General features: G+C 41.7%; 1 protein-coding gene across 1 annotated transcript in view; it reads left to right on the forward strand.

The window, feature by feature from the left end:
• htr2cl1 (5-hydroxytryptamine (serotonin) receptor 2C, G protein-coupled-like 1) overlaps nucleotides 1-18,831 on the forward strand; it is a 135,671-nt gene that overhangs the window by 31,040 nt on the left and 85,800 nt on the right. The window contains exon 2 of the mRNA XM_058067123.2: nucleotides 8,365-8,518. The gene's annotated coding sequence lies outside the window, so the exon portion shown is untranslated. The remainder of the gene's footprint in view (nucleotides 1-8,364; nucleotides 8,519-18,831) is intronic.

The following is an 18,831-nucleotide window of genomic DNA, read 5'->3' on the forward strand; positions in this document are numbered from 1 at the left end:
AAAATAAAACATGCCGAGTGTTTGCATGAGAGGCTGAGACAAGATGAGATGTGAAGGGGATACAGGTGCACCAATGCCTTTCCTGTCTAATTCTCCATCTGGAGCGTACACAATCCGCCTCCAAAAGGCAAGTGGGGAGCATGCCATGTATAGAATGTTTGTCATTAATTTTCTGTGAATGTAGCACCTTTTTTTTGTTGCAAAGCATCACCACAGTATTGATCTGCACGAGAGTTGTGTTGTAGCGTTTAATAGTCAGCATGTTTATGCGGTGGCTTATTGAAGCAATCATGGCATTAAATGCAGTGGTCCAGTGATTACTATTATAACGCCTCGGGCAGATTTGTGTGTGTGTGTGACACATGCTGCAGAGGTTTTAAAGGTGCTATAAAGGATAGATGAATAGATGGCTGCAGCCTCAGGGTGTTGCAGGATGGTAGGATGTTGCTGTTTGCTATCAGTTAAAACACAAGCACAGTGTTATAAAGCTCACCGTCTTCATCCAAGCACGCCTTTTATGAAGATTCGTCCATTCAGGGACAACTAATTAAGTGTGGGAATGGTTATTTTTGCATATAATTCACATGCCTGCACAGTCAGAAAGCTGTTCCAGGATTGGTTACGGTCAAGCGGCATGACGATAATGATAACGATGATGAGAATGAGCGGCGCCAGCAGCAATATGGATCTTCATGAGCTTATCTGGAAGTCTGAAAAAAGGTTAATTCAATTTAGCCAGGCCATGTTCCTGACAGAGCTGTCATGAAATTGGCTTCATCATGACTAAGTTCATCCAGTTCATGCACACTCCATCACAATAAAAGATAAGAAAAGGCAGACAGCTTACAGTGATACCGGCGCGTGTGATAAAAGAATGAAATTAAAGCCATAATGAAAACAAATAGTAACGTTTGAATACATTGCACTCATTCCTTTTCAGTTGGTTTCGACAGTGCTATTCTGGCATGCTTGAGTCGCACAAGAAATAGCTTGTACAAACAACACACACCAGACACACAATGTCACCTTCATGTGTCATACAAATAAATATCTACACAAAATACCCAAGCCACATCAACATAGTCCTGTCGCAAGGCATGCTGGGTAGCTTGTGGTCCTCCCAACTTTGTGCCATTCATTCATTTTCCTCACGAGGGCCGCGGGGGTTGCTGGATCCTATCCCTATCCCAGCTGTCTTTGGGCGTGAGGCGGGGTACACCCTGGACTGGTCGCCAGCCAATCACAGGGCACATATAGACAAACAACCATTCACACTCACATTCATACCTATGGACAATTTGGAGTCGCCAATTAACCTAGCATGTTTTTGGAATGTGGGAGGAAACCGGAGTACCCGGAGAAAACCCATGCATGCACGAGGAGAACATGCAAACTCCACACAGAGATGGCCGAGGGTGGAATTGAACCCTGGTCTCCTAGCTGTGCGCGCTAACCACTAGACCGCCGTGCCGCCCGACTTTGTGCCATATTTGTCACATTTTTGCTCGATTGCAAATATGTAGAAGACCTTGTCAGAGAAGTCTGGACTACCCAGCAGGCCTTGCGGGCACTTGTAAATAACTGTTTAAGTTACATATTAAGCACGTGGCTGAAATTTCAAGTCCATTCGACGTAAGGCATTTAATAATATTGGCACCATGTGATGTATTTGTCAAATAAATAATAGCAGAGACAACACTGGAATGGTTTTACAAATTTTCCCCATTTTGTGTGCATCGGTTCAGGAGAGTGCAAAGACAGTACACACAGATAAAATACATAGCGTCCTTGGTTGAGGTAATTAGCCTCCATAGCATCAAGTAAAACTGAATGGGTTCTGATACATTTTATCAAACAGAACGTCTAACGATGTCCCGTTGTTTGCTGGCTGTTTTCTCGATATCTTTGTAAGGCATCTCTGCTCGTCTTCCGAAATCCTTAAAGGCTGTTTGTTGTCCTCCGCCGGGCGCTCATGTAACAGTTTGTATCAGTTTGGCCTCGGCCTCGCTGATTGTGTTTGACACTTTGGTAGCCGCCGATTGTGTTCATCAATAATGCATGAGTCTGTTACAACACTTTAGCGAGCAATGGGAAGATCTTCTTCCCATGCCAGGGTTATAGTTGTTGGAGTACACAAGGAGGAAGGTGTTGTTCATCGCCTGTCCTCTCAGTCACAAGGTTGCCGTGCAATCAATACCAGTTTGTTCAGACCAAAGAGGCTCACTAAGATAGAAGATAATTGTTTCAATCCATCAGAGGGGCAATCTTGGAGCATCATGTCTGCTCTCATGGAAATAACTTGTGAGGAATGCCTAACAGAGATTGCAGAGAACAGAGAAGGTGGTGTCAATGTGTGTCAATGTGTATGTGTCTGGCCCGAATATAAGACAACCCCTTTGTTTGACCCGTTAGCGTCCCCATTTGTCATGTTTGGTTGGGTGAAAAGGGAATCTGGTGCATTTTTACCAGCTGTGGGAAGTAAGTTGCCAGTCTTAAAATTATAATGGTAAGCACTGTTTATCAAATAAAATGTCATTTTAACAAATCACCATCTATCAATTGTTTTAGTAACAAGACTGTTTCCCAGAAATAGAGTGCAGACACAGCATTCAGGATTTAGGCAGTGCAAGAAAGTACAACACCAAATGAACTTCTCAAGACATAAAATATTTAGTTAACCTAATTAACTTTGCGTGTATGCATCCAATGCGGCCGATGCTGTGGGGGAACTTTTGCCGCTTTGTCGGAAACGATACAATAATCATCACGGTAGTTAAATGTTTTGTGTGGGGACACATTTTACTCAAAGTCTTCAGACTGAGTCACGGATGCCAAGTCCAAGTTGCAAGTCTTTGATTACACTGCTCCTACACTTCCTGTGGTCAAGCGTGAATGCAATCAACTGAATCCTGTTGTGCAGAACGGGTGGACCGAGACCGATTTCTTGCTTGAGCATGAACATGCAGCAAGACATGGATCCTGTTTCTTATGGAATGCAGTAATGCAGTGGAACCCGCTTCTTTCAATGATCCCTGGACTGACATAATCGCAACCAAAACTATCCATATTTATTTCTGACTTTGGTTTGAGAAATATGAAATATGAAGATACTGATGTTATCATGGGCAGCACGGTGGTCTAGTGGTTAGCGTGAAGACCTCACAGCTAGGAGACCATGATTCAATTCCACCCTCGGCCATCTCTGTGTGGAGTTTGCATGTTCTCCCTGTGCATGCGTGGGTTTTCTCCGGGTACTCCGGTTTCCTCCCACATTCCAAAAACATGCTAGGTTAATTGGGGACTCCAAATTGTCCATAGGTATGAATGTGAGTGTGAATGGTTGTTTGTCTATATGTGCCCTGTGATTGGCTGGCGACCAGTCCAGGGTGTACCCCGCCTCTCGCCCGAAGACAGCTGGGATAGGCTCCAGCACCCCCGCGACCCTCGTAGAAAATGAATGAATGAATGAATGAATGATGTTATCATCTCCAAAGGTGGACTTCTTCCACATCAAACTCATCCAAGCATGCTTTTTATGCACTGGGATCAGCAACACGGTCTTTCCCAAAGTGTTCCCACAAAGCATCCAATTGTCCAAACTGTCTTGCTCGGTTGAGTAATGATTTTAGTCTAGTATACTTAATTGATGCTCCCTCTGCAGAACAACCCCAGAAAATATTCAAAGCAACTAAAGGATTAGACCACAGACCATGAAGACAATTCCACCACCAGGATAAAATAATAGATTACGTTTGGTTGGTCCAGTGAGTCACAGTCTTTCCTGGAGACGCTCGAGCGACCTCGAGTGACTCCCACATTTACTGCAGAGGGGGGGTGCAGCAGGGGCCGTCCATGATGAGGCGTTTGCAGCTTCAGTGGCCACCTGAGGGACCGTCGAGAAGCGAGACGGAGTGTGTTCAATAGTGTTGCTGTAAATCCTTTGTGTGTGGGGGGGAGAAAAAAAAACAGTTATTATTAACGGTTATTTTCCAGCTTGGTGTGCTATATCGGATGATGCCGGTGTACCAGGACACGCTTCTTATCAGCGAGATTTATGCAGCAGAAATGAGCAAAACAAACATCATTTCTCACATTTTGCTGTCCCACACAAAAGGCCCTTGTCTTCTCTTCACGTCCCACACACTTCATCTCATAAATAACTGCACCGTGTTCACCTTTTGAAAGAAGTTGCAGTGATTTCCACATTGTCGGTTTGTGCTTAGCTCACCTTTTATTCGCTACAAGAACTGCAACAATTAATCCATGGTTAATCGATTACCCAATTAATTGACCTATTATCTTGGTGTATGCTTTAATTTTGGAAAACAGTCCTTTTTGCTTCTTTTCTGATATGATATGTACCTAACCACCAACTGTAAAAGTTTGCTGCATATTCATTTGGTCCAACAAATACTCCATTCATTGAAATGACAAACTTCAGATTAATCGACTAAAAAAATTATTGATTGTATGTTTGTGTACACTGTGATTGGCTGGCGACCAGTCCAGGGTGTACCCCGCCTCTCGCCCAAAAACAGCTGTGATAGGCTCCAGCACCCCCACGACCTTCGTGAGGAAAAGTGGTAGAAAATGAATGAATGAATGAATGTTTGTGTACATTAGTTTTACTTATTTCACTTATTTGCTCTGTTATTTGAAAGCTTCTATTTCTGAAAAAAGAGGTGAAAAAAACATTGAATAATCGTAAAAAATAATCGACAGATTAATTAATTCATTCATTCATTTTCTACCGCTTTTCCACACGAGGGTCGCGGGGGTGCTGGAGCCTATCCCAGCTGGAGCCTATCCCAGCTTTGGGCGAGAGGCGGGGTACACCCTGGACTGGTCGCCAGCCAATCACAGGGCACATATAGACAAACAACCATTCACACTCACATTCATACCTATGGACAATTTGGAGTCGCCAATTAACCTAGCATGTTTTTGGAATGTGGGAGGAAACCGGAGTACCCGGAGAAAACCCACGCATGCACGGGGAGAACATGCAAACTCCACACAGAGATGGCCGAGGGTGGAATTGAACCCTAGCTGTGAGGTCTGCGCGCTAACCACTCGACCGCCGTGCCGCCCCCGACAGATTAATCAGTTATTAAAATAGTCGTTTCTTGCAGCCCGGGGTAATCTAGCACAAGTTTTTGTGGAAAAGTGAATTAAATCTAGGTTCTTAACGACTGTGTCCACCATTGTGATTCACGCCCTCCATCGATCCTCACTGCCGTTGTTATTGTGCCTTTTAAGAGTCTTTGAGTGCATTCAGGGGTGAAAGTATTGAAGCAGTCCGAGGTTGCGTTGACCCACACAAAGAAAAGCGCTTGTCTGATTGTGAGACGAGCACGGCTAGATTATTTCGGGAGGCTTAGAAGATGTCGCTGAGGTAGTTTTTGTGGTGTGCATTCATCAACAGTCCTGCGTGGCCGGCCGAGGCGAGGTAATTACGAGCAGAGACATTATCCAAAACACTCAGAAGCAGTCTCGAGAGGGGAGCGAAGGAGGACCACAAACAGACTGAATGAACTTAAACACCCTATTAAAGAGAGCGCACTGCAGTCTGTTCAAATCCAAGCGCCGTATTGTTTAATGATTAAGTCAACTCATCAGGAGCTGCTTCCTCTTTATAAAGTCATGTTTGCTTTCACTCCTGCACCTAATAGAAATAAAAACAGTGGCTACCAAGATGATATACTTGAATTACAAAACTGTGTTGAAACGCAACAAGGAGAGACGGGAAATTGCCTGCCACTTCATTAGACACAGCTGCACCATCTAATGCAAAAAGAGGTTTACAAAAATCAAAATACTCACGCTTAATTGAACATTGTTTGCCACTGCAATGCGTCATACTGAATGTGTGTTTTAATATATAAATAGAGATGAGCCCCTTGTTGTCAAAGCTGCAGGTGCACATTTATCTCTTTTGCTGCCAGCTTTTTTTCTTGTACACACTAGAATGAGAGCTCGACTCTAATTTTACAGAAATGGGAAAGATCTCCGTAATGACGCTAAAGCCCGGAAAAAACACTACCAATTTCCTACTAAATTCAAACGCACGCAGCCGTGGCTTTATTGGGATCACTGGTGCAAACAGAATAGAAGTGTTGACGGAAGCCCTAAAATTTGTGTGCTAAAGATCTACATCGCATTAACACGTCCAATCAAATGCACTGTCCTCTAAAAAGAGAAGAGAACATGGCAGCCTCTCTCTCTCTCTCATGTTAGCCGCTGTGTGACTTTAATGGAGCTCCCATGTGTGCAATCATCTGCTGTGGCTCGATTGTAAAATGATTTTCAGGCACAGGCAGAGGACTAAATTTTACCAGTGTAGTTGCCTTTTTGTCAGGGCAAAGCCCATATCTCAGCAGACGGAATGGGACTCAAAGAGACAAATATTGGCAGCAGAGAATAAGGGGGAAGATGTGATGGAGTGACAGCGAATCAGGCGTGAGAGGAGGGCGAGACGGGAGGGAGGGCGCAATCCATTTTAATGAAGCCCTCAGTGACTGTGACAAGGTGACTCTGGTGGGAGAGCGACACAGGCGACGTGATGCTTGCTTGTACGAGCCTGTGAGTACACTGTTGCACCTTGTCAACCCCTACGTCCTCAATCACTTCCACTTAAATACCAGCCTCTTCTTCAGCAATTTAAAATAACTTCCAGATATGGGTCACAATTGTGGACTGTCCAACATCTGGGCTTGATGAATGAAGCTGAAATTTAGACAATTTAAAAGTAGGCGTTCCTGGGAACATGTTGCTTTGCGTGCTTGTAGCTTTAATGCTAATGAGCTGTTTGTCCATGCCTGTCCAAGCAGCGCTACTGTGCGCTTTATTCACATTTTATATTCTTAAAGCATTCATGGGGTGGCACGGTGGTCGAGTCGTTAGCGCGCAGACCTCACAGCTAGGAGACCAGGGTTCAATTCCACCCTCGGCCATCTCTGTGTGGAGTTTGCATGTTCTCCCCGTGCATGCGTGGGTTTTCTCCGGGTACTCCGGTTTCCTCCCACATTCCAAAAACATGCTAGGTTATTTGGCGACTCCAAATTGTGAATGTGAGTGTGAATGGTTGTTTGTCTATATGTGCCCTGTGATTGGCTGCCGACCAGTCCAGGGTGTACCCCGCCTCTCGCCCGAAGACAGCTGGGATAGGCTCCAGCACCCCCGCGACCCTCGTGAGGAAAAAGCGGTGAATGAATGAATGAATGAATAATGCATTTATGTTTGGTTTTATCTTTTAAGAAGGCTGCACAGCGGTCGAGTGGTTAGCGTGCAGACCTCACAGCTAGGAGAGCAGGGTTCAATTCCACCCTCATCTCTGTGTGGAGTTTGCATGTTCTCCCCGTGCATGCGTGGGTTTTCTCCTGGTACTCCGGCTTACTCCCACATGCGACTCCAAATTGTCCATAGGTATGAATGTGAGTGTGAATGGTTGTTTGTCTATATGTGCCCTGTGATTGGCTGGCCACCAGTCCAGGGTGTACCCCGCCTCTCGCCCGAAGACAGCTGGGATAGGCTCCAGCACCCTTGTGACCCTCCTGAATGAATGAATGTTTTAAGGAGAAAGGAGGCAAAATGTCTCAAGGTTGCCAACCCTGGTCTAAGTGCACATGGGTTTGTCTGCATGTAGCCTATATGCAGAAACATTTATTATCCATGACATTCTACAGTTTGTGTAATGTATTTCATGGAAATGTGACATCATTATTATTGCATAATGGGACAATAAAGTACAGAGAGGTGTCAGTCAGCTGTGCAGATCCTTTTACCCGAGCTGGCAGGAGTTGTTGCTGCCATCTTTCTGCAGTGAGGCACAGCAATAGTGGCTGAGTTTTTCCTGGTCCTTGGACTTCATATCCAGATCTCTAATGTAAGACCATGGTTTTCAGTTTGACATAAAAATAATGGGTTTTTATAAGAAAAACTCAAAGTATTTGTCTTTTTTTTCATTAACTGCAGCAACATGCTAAGTTAGACTATTTGCTCTGGAAAAAGTATAAATTTCCTTTTTCCTTAGTTTTATCATGTTCATTGCTCACAAAAAGGACACTTTGTGATGACATCATTAAAACTTTACTTTTGTGGTTCTTTAAGAGTATTATGTTTGTGTGCAGTAGTTGTCATATGACATGTAAATGAGATATGAGAAATGAAGAAAAGTAAAGAAGAGAAGCAGCAGATAGGGGCACAGGGGGGGGGGGATTTGCCAAGAGAGACTTAGATCCGTCACTTCGGCTCTGAACCTGAGCTGCTTGACAAATCTAAGTGATTGAGATGCTTTCATGTGTGTGCCGTGGTCGGAGGGAATCATCCCTAACAAGGCTGTTCTGTCTCCAAATTGCTTTGCAGGGCACACATAACAATAAAGAGGAGGCTGGTGCCGCAATGTGGTTGCAGCTCTCGAGGAGGCGTGGGCCGCGGAAGGGGCCAGAGAACACAGAGTGAAGAGAGGAAACGAGAGTAGACATGGAGTAGGAAGCTACTGCACTTTCAAGTAAAAGCGGTAAAGTAATTTCATTTCAAAGTATTGTACTTTTCCTGATGTCAACATCCTTTTAGCCAGTTTAAACAAATCACTGCTTGTAAATAATGCATGCGTCACAGCCGTTCTATTCCCCACTCGCACACTTCCTGTAGACTTCGTATGAGTGGCCCCTTTTTGGTAGGGAAATGCCACAAAACATAATTCAACAACAACTGCAAAACTTGCTGATACAAACCGCCTTACAGCCTTGGTAAATGTGTGTATTTTTCAACCCTGTGTGGGCTGACCCCTGCTGGTCAAGTCCCCTTAAAGGAGCTAACTCTCTGCCCTTGAAGGTCACAAAAACTTTTTGCTCCCATTATACATTTTTACCGACTTCCAAAAACCCAATTATAACATGAAACCTCCAGACTCCTTGTAGTGATATAAGAAAGTTGTTCTGTTTTCTGCCCCTATCTTTCTGACCTTGAAGAGTTTTTTTTTTTTTTTCTAATAGAGAGCATATTCTTGCACGCGCAAACTACATTTGAACATCCCAGATGGATAATTAGTACATCTGCTTCCATTGTGCTTCTTCTGCATGACAACAGCAAGGCCACAGTAGCTACTTTTAGCCTCAATGAATGAATGTTATTAAAAGTGACAGCTGGAGATGGATTTTTACCTCGATACGATATACCGACACTGTCCAGCACATCAGTATCAATATCAACTGATATCAATATTGGCAGCAACTCTACTGTCAGGTTGCATCTTGTATAAGGAATGAACACACGATACTTTTTAAATCTAATGCCGTTGAATGCATTTCACAAGTAAACACTGCAAAATAAGACAAGTACGGGAATACACACTGCGAGTTAGAGGAAAAAGTGACATTTATTTTAACATTTCTATCACTTATACTGTGTGTCTTTAAAACAAAACATGACGGTAAAGATTCTATTCAGAGCAGGCAAAAAAAACCATAAAAAGTGAATGGGAAAGGAGGACGCCCCTACTCTGGGTCAAGGAAATCTACATAATGGAAAAGCTCATGCATCGCCGACGGAGGCAGGAGGCTCGACTCGAACACAAATGGACCTGATGGACACAATTTACATCTAATCAGTTACAAAATATGTAAGGAAGACTTGAACTGACAAAAATTGAAATATTGATAGATTCATAAGAAGAATTTTTGCACTTCCCATTTTTTCTTGTATTTAGTGCCAAAAAAAAATCTAACCCTTTGCATAACCAACTCCCCTAAAACTCCTCTTTGGTCTATCTTTACGCCTCCTATCTGGCAACTCTAAACGCAGCACCTTTCTACCAATATATTCACTATCTCCCCTCTGGACAGGTCCCTACCATCTCAGTCTGGACTCTTTGACTTTATCTCCAAGGCCTCTAACATGTAACGTCCCTGTGATGTACTCCTTCCTGATCCTATCTATCCTGGTCATTTGAAAAATTGTCAATGTAATGGCAAAGTTGCTGAGAGCACTTTGGCTACGACTGTTTTTGACAGTTTTGTCTGTGGAGTCTGTGGAATTGTTTATTATTATGTAGAATATCATAGAATACCTTTTACTGTCACTATGCACATGAACAATGAGATTTAATGCAGCTTCATCTCTGTGGAAATACAAACATATAGACCAAAATATACAGAAATATTTACAACTTTGAAAAAAGTCATAGTTTAAGAAAGATAAAAATAAGTGATATGTTGTTCACTGATATGATGCACATTTCAGTCAGTATTGCAGTCATAATAAATATTGCACATTTTGTTGATAGAGGAAAATATGAGAAACTGTTCTCGGTTCTGTTCTGGTTCTGATGCCCTGCGGCGCCTTCTTGAGTGGGATCAGGTCAGACAGCTCAAAGCCAGGGTGGCAGCTCAATGTTTCTTGCCCTGCTGAGGCAGCGAGAGGTGTACATGTCCCTCGTGGAGGGGAGAGGTTTTCCGATGACCTTCTGCGCAGCGTTTAACGCTCCCTGCAGATTTATAAACTATTTATAAACTATTAGGTACAGTCTTGGCCGAAGTGCTATCAGCAACTTTGGCATTAAATTGACAGTTTTGCAATGTTCTCGATTCGTGTTCTGCTGGTTGTGGAAAAAAGATGAATAATAAGTAAATAAATACTTTGTCATAATTAAACGAAGAATTGCAGACGCAGCAGCGCATTACGCAGCAGCGGCAGTCTGCTCTCCCATGCAGCCCAACTTAAAAAAAGTCCTATGGGAAATCGTGTTAATCTCTCAAACACTTTTTCCACTGCATTTTAGCCCTGTAACAAAAGGAAAATCTGTTCGTGTTAGTGAGTGTTAGTGAGTCTCTGATTAACACTCTCAATCTGTCATGCTGATTGAGTTGGAATACAGACTTGAAGCTATGAAAGATGAATTGTGATTGAAATTGAAGATTTTGTCATGGTTACCTGTGAGGAAACCTGCAGTCGTCATTGCTTTGCACAAAAATTGGCCTCACAGGCAAGGATATCCCTACTAGTATGACTGCACTGAAAACAACCATTCATCAGATCAGTAAGAAGTTCAAAGAGAAGGCTTCAGGGCACCCGAGAAAGTCCAACAAGTGATCAAGTTAGCTGTGTGATCTGGGTACCTCCAGTGCAGCACTTGCTCACAAATGTCAGCAGACGTGTGTGAATACTTTAGGAACATGGCCTGGTATCAAGGAGGGCAGAAATATACAGGAATTGGGCTCCTGAAGACTTACGTTAAAGTCACTTTTCTCGATATGTAAACATGTTGTTATTGTTCCAACAATATTATAACAACTATTGTGATACCTTGTAAAAGAGAGCGATATTCAGAGAGTGATATTCCTAGTGTGGTATCATACACGGCCAATGAAGCTGATTCTGATTCAGAGTGTCCCAACTAACGGGTGTTTTTTAGATGCAAGCCGCCTCTGGGCTGTTTATTTTCTTTTGAACTGCAAACCAGAAATTTGGGTTACGAGCTGGTAGCCGAGGACAACTATATATTTCAACTTGTGTTGATGTGACAAAGGCGGAAGTGAGCAGGCGCACATATCGCTCAATGAGATGGCAGTAAAGGCTGGTGAGAGAATTTATTAGCTTTATTGTTATCATTTATTAGCTTTTGTGCTTGAACTGCAGTGTTTGTCAAAGAAGAGACCCATGGTATCCATGTTGTTGAATTCGACATTGTGTTTTTGATACATTGACGGTCGTTTGGTGTTGAGCTATTTGAAAAAATAGAATGTTTAACAACCAAAAATTGCTTAAAGAAACCATATTATGCAGTCACATGTTGATAGGTATAATAAAATTTTTCTATTAAATTATTTTAGATAAAAACGGCTATCTGCGATTAATTGTAATTAATTACAAATTAACTGTGGACAAAATGTGATTAATCGCAATTAAATGTTTGAATCTAATTACACATGCTCTCAATTATTTTCCGGAATAATGTTATTTATAGAAATGAAGATTAATAAGAGAGGAATTATTTTTAGTGAGTCACAAACTTGTCTGTATGCTGTTTTTGTTTCAATTTGAGTAAATCGTTTAGCATATGTTGACCCACATTTGATTGATTTGAGCCTGTGTAATGAATTCAAATATGAAGAATATCAATACTTTGTTAAATGTACAACAACCCCAATGTGAGACTTGGCATATTTTGTGACCAATAAGTGCATAACTCCATTAGTAACGCCTTATAGCCACATAGTCTAAGAACATAAATGTCATGATGTGACAAAAACACAAACTACACACATTTATATTGATAATAAATTAAATAAAAGTTCAGAGAGTTTACCGTCGTCTTGTTGTGCAAAGACTCTGGCGATGGGATTTGACTCTCTTGCATTTAGCCATTTAGGTTAAATGTCAAACTTAGCATATTGTCTGTCATTACACAGCGCTCTGCCTCATTTCGTCCCGGGGAAAAGTTCCTGACAAGACAACATACTAGTGTGCATCGCGCTCTACTCAGATGCTTTTTTGCAGAAAAGATTCTTTATTAGCTTCGAGTAAAGAACAACTCTACTTCTTGCTGGATTGCTCACCTCGGTAAACAAAACCAATAAGCTTTTTGGTCCCAGATTCTGATTCTATGACTTATGGAGCAGGGCAATGCTTGTTTTTTATTAATGTCATGCTCCCATTTGGGGAAGAATAGGCTTTTCACAGGTGCATACCCCTTCAGACATCTGACTCCTGCACACTTAAATATAAATCACACAATGAAACAACACATTGGTTACTGATTTAAAATGGATGGTTTTTTTTTACTGATATACTGGGAGGTTTTTCTTGTTTTTTCTGGTGAATGTATTTCTATTTGTATTTGTATGTGTATTTAAGTGTTTAAGTTATTTGTGTGTGTTTAAGTGGTGACGAGATCTGGAAGGATGTGGTGAACTGTGACCTTTATGCTCTTTTACTGTGCTTTGGTCTACAGCAACATGGAAATAATTGGTCGAATGCGACTAGTGTTATATGTGTAAATAATGATGAAATACGGTGTCACATTATGTACAGAAATCAGTTTGGAAATTAATTCACTACGAGGCTTATTACTGAGCCAAATGGACATACAGTATGTGCACAGATTATGCAGCAAGCTAAAATGCACATTATTAAACTTCACCTCTGTGCAATGCAATATGTGAAAGCATACATTTACTAACACGTGCAAAATTGGGGGCTTTCCAACACCTAGTTAACCCAGTCAACAAACAAATGACAGTCTTGTACAGCTCCGAAAATGCACCGATTAGTCATTGCACCATGATGAACCATTTTTAATGCACAACGTCATCATCAAACTTAACTATTTGTTCATGTAATGCACACAGAACAAATTCAAGCTGTCGCCTTTCTTTTGCACTGTGGCTGTTCACATGAGGCGTTTGAGTTCCGCATAGTCAAGCTGTTGTTTTTTTTTATTTTTATGGCAATACCCAATGCCCCTGGGGGACTTGTAACCCACTTTGGGAATCCAGGGGCTACAGTACAAAGTATTTGAATCTTTACTGACCAGCAAGTATTCTGACTCATATAATGGGTCTATGATGAATCAACTTGTTATATGGATAAGAGACATTTCTCACAGAATCAGTTTCTTCCATACAAACCTCTTCACCACCATGGGCAAGAAGAGCTGTCAAAGGACCTCAGGGACAAGATTGTAGACTTGGACAAGACTGGAATGGACTACAAGAGAAAGACACCACCGTTAGTGTAATAAATGGCAGAAATACAATATTAAAAAAAAATAAAGCATACAAGATATAAGGATAATTGCCCTCACTCTGGAGCACTGTGCAAGATTTTTTTTTTTGTTCAAGTGTGACCTGTACCTTGAACAGTACAATTCAGACTTGTTCAAATGCTACCCATGCCTCCTTGTTCATAAAAAGGATGTATCCATCATGTATACATCATGGAAATGCATTCTTTGCTGACACTTTGAGAAAGGTACTCACAGGTGTTGACAAAGTTCTTCTTGTCCTCTGAAAATGAAAATGTTTAAAATCAGTGATGAGGCTCACGTCGATGTGCCGGCACTCCCTGGTCTGACATCCACCCACACTCTCCTTGGAACAGATGCCAAAGCAAGTTCCATACAAACCGCCCAAACTCTTGCTGTCTTCCTCCTTAGTATTTTGGTTAAGCAAATGTTGCCTCCAGTTGCACAGAATCCTTGAAATTGCCCCAAACGTAGTTCTATGCTTTGAGGAACCAAACAGCATATGTTCACTTTTTATTTAAAATGCAAATAATCATTCAACAATTCATAAATTAAGAAGCAGTCAGTGTATGAATGCACCATCAAAAATGTGGAAAATAAAGCTAAAGGCAGAAAAGGCTATATATATATATATATATATATATATTTTAGTTTGTACACCCAAGCTACCAAACTTCTACCTCTACTCGATGTTCCCCGCGTCACTCATTAGCGCTAATGAGATGTGAGATGCTTTTTTCATCTGAGTTCAACATCTGCCGCAGTCCAAGCAGTTCAAAGCTGTCATAATTCAACATATGATCAAACTTACTTAAGATTTGTCAGATCAACATATAATCGCTGCATAAAACTCACCGTCCAAGTCCACCGTCCACTTCTTATGGCACCGTTCATTATTTTTTTCAGCCATAAATTAGCCTCATCATTGTATAAACCGCATGGTTCAAAGTGTGAGAAAAAAAGTAGCGGGTTACACACTGGAACTCACAGTCATTCATGTCTTTTTTTTGGTACATTCTCTTTGTTAAAATAACAATCCATAAAATTTCTGGACTGTTCATATCTTTGTAATGGGGTAAACAAAATCAGCAGGGGACTACTACTAATACTTCCACCCCCACTGTATTTCTTGTTCGTTGCCGTGTTGACTATGAGTACTATGTACTATCAGGAGGTCACTGGGATTCATTAAGGTCATCTGGACATCATTTTTTACCGTCTTTCTCACTCCATAAGCCATGCAAGCGCCCTCCTTCCACTTGTGAGTCAAGGCACAGCAGAGCCATCACTCTCGCCTTGATAGCGTGGCGTCAAGCCATAAAATTCGTATTTACTCCTCTAAGAAGAAATGGCGGGGGCCAGCGACAATGCATCTGGGGGTTTGCTATTAAATGTCACCGCTGACAACAGGATGCTCACCACAATGTTTACTACAATCATTGCTTTCTTACTGCATTGAGGACTGCGCCGTCCTCTTTTTGCTTTGTATGGCCTATAATGGAGTATGCTTCGTCATGGAATTACCTGATGCAATTAGTGATATTAGTACAATATGATTATTGGTTCTAGCATTTTGTATTTTAGTCTTTTATTGCTGTTATGGGCCCCAGGAATGGGAATCCAAATAAGCAGTATGATGCTGAGCCTTGAGGTGTCAGGCTCCTCTCCTGTGGGACCGACATTCTCGGCTTGATAAAATTTGTTATAAAGCTAATAAGCATGTCCTGAATCATGTGGCCACAGGCATCGGATGTCCAGGAAATTCCCATGATTCACTGCTCTCCGTCTCAAAGCGCTAACAAAAGTCATTTGTTTGTTTGTACGTATATTACACTAAGTTGTTTTGTGGAAATTGGTTATTTTTTGTGTATCTAACAAATAATACCTATTTATGGTTTTGCAATTGAATTCAATAAAATTGCATTTTAAAGTCCCCTATTCTGTAAAAGCTACTTGGTACCACCTGGGGTTCTATCCTCTTGATACTATCCCGACATTAAAAGTTATCAATGTAAGGTATGAACATATAAGGATGCGGTCAATGTTGTTGCATGCTCGTTTCCACGTCGTAACACACACACACTGCTTGTGGTGCCAACTCCACTGCTCTCCCACATGTCACGTGAGAGTGTTGCAGCGTGCGACTACAGCGTGTGGGCGCTGACAGGCAGGCTGAAGTGCACCAGGATGCAAGAGGGACAGGAAGTAGGTGCGTTCCCAAAAAAAAGCCAATGAGAGCTGACAAGTCATCCGCAGGCTTTTTGACAAGCCAGCCATTCCAAATTTGTTCATCTATATCAGGGGTCTCAAACTCAATTTACCTGGGGGCCACTGGAGCTAGGGTCTGGGCAAGGCTGGGCCGCATCAGGTTTTCAAAAAAAAAAACAAAAAACGCATTTATTAAAAACAGAAAAATATACAAACTTTTTCAGTGCTTTGGTTCTGATTTTCTACAATAAAAGCTCTGATAAAACATTCCACTGTTCTCAAATATCTTAATTTTTATTTTTCTGCACAAAATAAGATGAAAAATAAATAAACAAATCAAGAATAAAGAAAATCAATCAATCAGTAATAAATAAATATAATAATAATAATAAAACACCAAATAATAAAAACTTAAGAAACCACATATAGTTGGTGGGTAGACAAATTATTAAATTATTCAGATTAAAATGAACAAAGCATTATTAGAACCCTGTAGACATGACAAAACACGACTATAGTCACATTTATACTCTTTTTATTTACAACATATTGCGCAACTGCAGGGTCTTGAGACACATGCTAACTTTCAAACTAGAGAGCTAGCCACCTAAACGACCTAAAGTTATTTCCTTTAAACTTAAATAGCCAAAAACTTACCACTTCCACACGGATAGGGAGGATAACTATTAACAGTTATTTAACCTTTAACATGAACATTAATCAAACGTAATATTTTTTTCTGGGTACATGATACCATACAGCATCCATATCAAAAAATTGCGCGGGCCGCACTAACATTAAACTTTCATATCAAGGCGGGGGCCTCAAACTAGTGTCCTGCGGGCCACATTTGGCCCGCGGGCCGCGTGTTTGAGACCCCTGATCTATATGTTTTTATATTGCCACACAAACAAACATGGAGTACAGAAATAAGCATCATTGGTGATTCCACTGGTGACGAGATCTAATAGCCTGACAAGTAAGAAGTGCTTGTATATTTGATTTGGAATCAATCTTTGAGTAGGACTGGATTGTTGCACGTCTTTAAGTCACTTTTGGTGTTTTGTGCGTTTTGCTCTCCAAATAACTGTCCTCTTCTCGGCAGGAGAGGTGTCCATTATTTATGAGCATGTCCCCCCCCCCCCCTTCCACTCGCTCTGTCTCACATTCACACTGTCAGAGACACATCTGTTTCCAAGCCTTATTTGCGCCCTCCATCTGCCTGTGCCTGTGGCTTGGCTCAGGGCGAAGACGCACTCTCGCCTATTTATCTATACTCGTTTTTTATTGTTATTATTAAGACACACTAGTTTGACGCCGCCTGACCAGAACCACGGATATGACACCCAAAGTCACAGCGCCGTAGAGCAAGAGATACAGTAATTACAGATTCATACGCTGGCATACATGCTTGGATGTATGAGGGATGGGGATAATGTTGCTGATCTTAGCATTGTGTTGTTTAGGATGAACCAATGTATAAATATATGACACTGATTATATTTTGTGTACTTTTCTTGTGCATGCTGGGATTTTGGCTCTATTTTGGCTCCATAACATGAACTACCCATACAGGGGTGTATGCAAGTGGCCTTTCTATAGCCAGTGTAGGAAGCGTGCACTGATACGCTGTGCAGGTTTTTAAGAAGGTAAAGTGTTGTGCCGCCTGGAGCCTTGTTGCTGCCTCAGGCGCCATTCCCCCGCTGCTGAAAATGGCAGCACTCCTCACTCGACTGCTCTCTTGTGTGGGCTTAGGCACTCGATGGCTTATTTTGGGCTCGAGAGGTGCTGCAGAATGTCCAAATTAGGAGTTCTACAGCTTCACGGATTGATGCTTCCTTTCTTTGTCATGGAAACCGTATTGACCGGAATGTAAGACCACAACTGTCTTTGAATAGGCTTGTGAAGACAAAACTCAATATTATTATTATTATATTCATCATCATCATCATCAGGATTTGCCCCTCCAAAGCGTACTTAGTGACACTTGTAGTTTTGAAGGAGGAGCCATTGAGCATCTAAGTGGGCCAGAAGAACTAAAGTCAGTGTGTCCCATTGTTGCCATGACTATGAATCAACCTGAGCTACTAGAAATGTTGAGGTGAGGCAACTACTAACAGGCCCGACTACAAAGACCCGAGGATAAATCCTCTCCGGATGATGTCGGGATTTACTGCATTAAAGGGAGGTTTTTCTCCCCATTAGATCGATCCATTGTTGACTGCTTAAGGGAAGCTGTGTGCTGGTGTGTGTTTGTATGAAGGTGACTTAGCGCGACACTTGGCTCTGATGACTTTTTCATTCTCCTTCTGCCTTCTTCTATGTAGTTAAACGTCTCTTTCTGCCGGGGCAAAAATCTTATTGTACTAAACGATGCTCTGTCCTTGGAAAAAGAAAGAGAAAATATACAGATATGATGTTCTACATGTACGCATATAATGGGTTTTTTGGAGAACTTCACTTACATCTGAGTTTATGTTAAACGTATACTGTAAAACACATTACCATCTGCTGTAAGAAGGTGCTTATTCATTTGCGCTAGCACAGCATATAACATATAATAGTGAATTATTACTGCGTTACAACAGTAATTTTATCAGCGTCCAATGGCGGTTGAACCCAATCTCAGCCTACAAACGCAGCAGAAACATTTAATACATGATTACTTTACAACCAAGGCTGCCCTGCTGCCATTTGAATCAACTCGTCTGTTTAAGGTCACTCCAGTACATGTAACCTTGAACTGCTAACCACTTTCCATAAGAGGAAGGGGGTCAGATCCAAGAACCTGAGTCCTTTTCTCAAAGGTAATGAGGTAGTGCAAGATCATGCAAAGCTAGATAAGCACCAGAAGGCGAGCACCATGCACAATCATCAAT

This window comes from Doryrhamphus excisus, linkage group LG2, assembly GCF_037039965.1.
Source record: "Doryrhamphus excisus strain RoL-2023G ecotype Guam linkage group LG2, RoL_Dexc_Guam_v1.1, whole genome shotgun sequence".
Taxonomy (NCBI): domain Eukaryota; kingdom Metazoa; phylum Chordata; class Actinopteri; order Syngnathiformes; family Syngnathidae; genus Doryrhamphus; species Doryrhamphus excisus.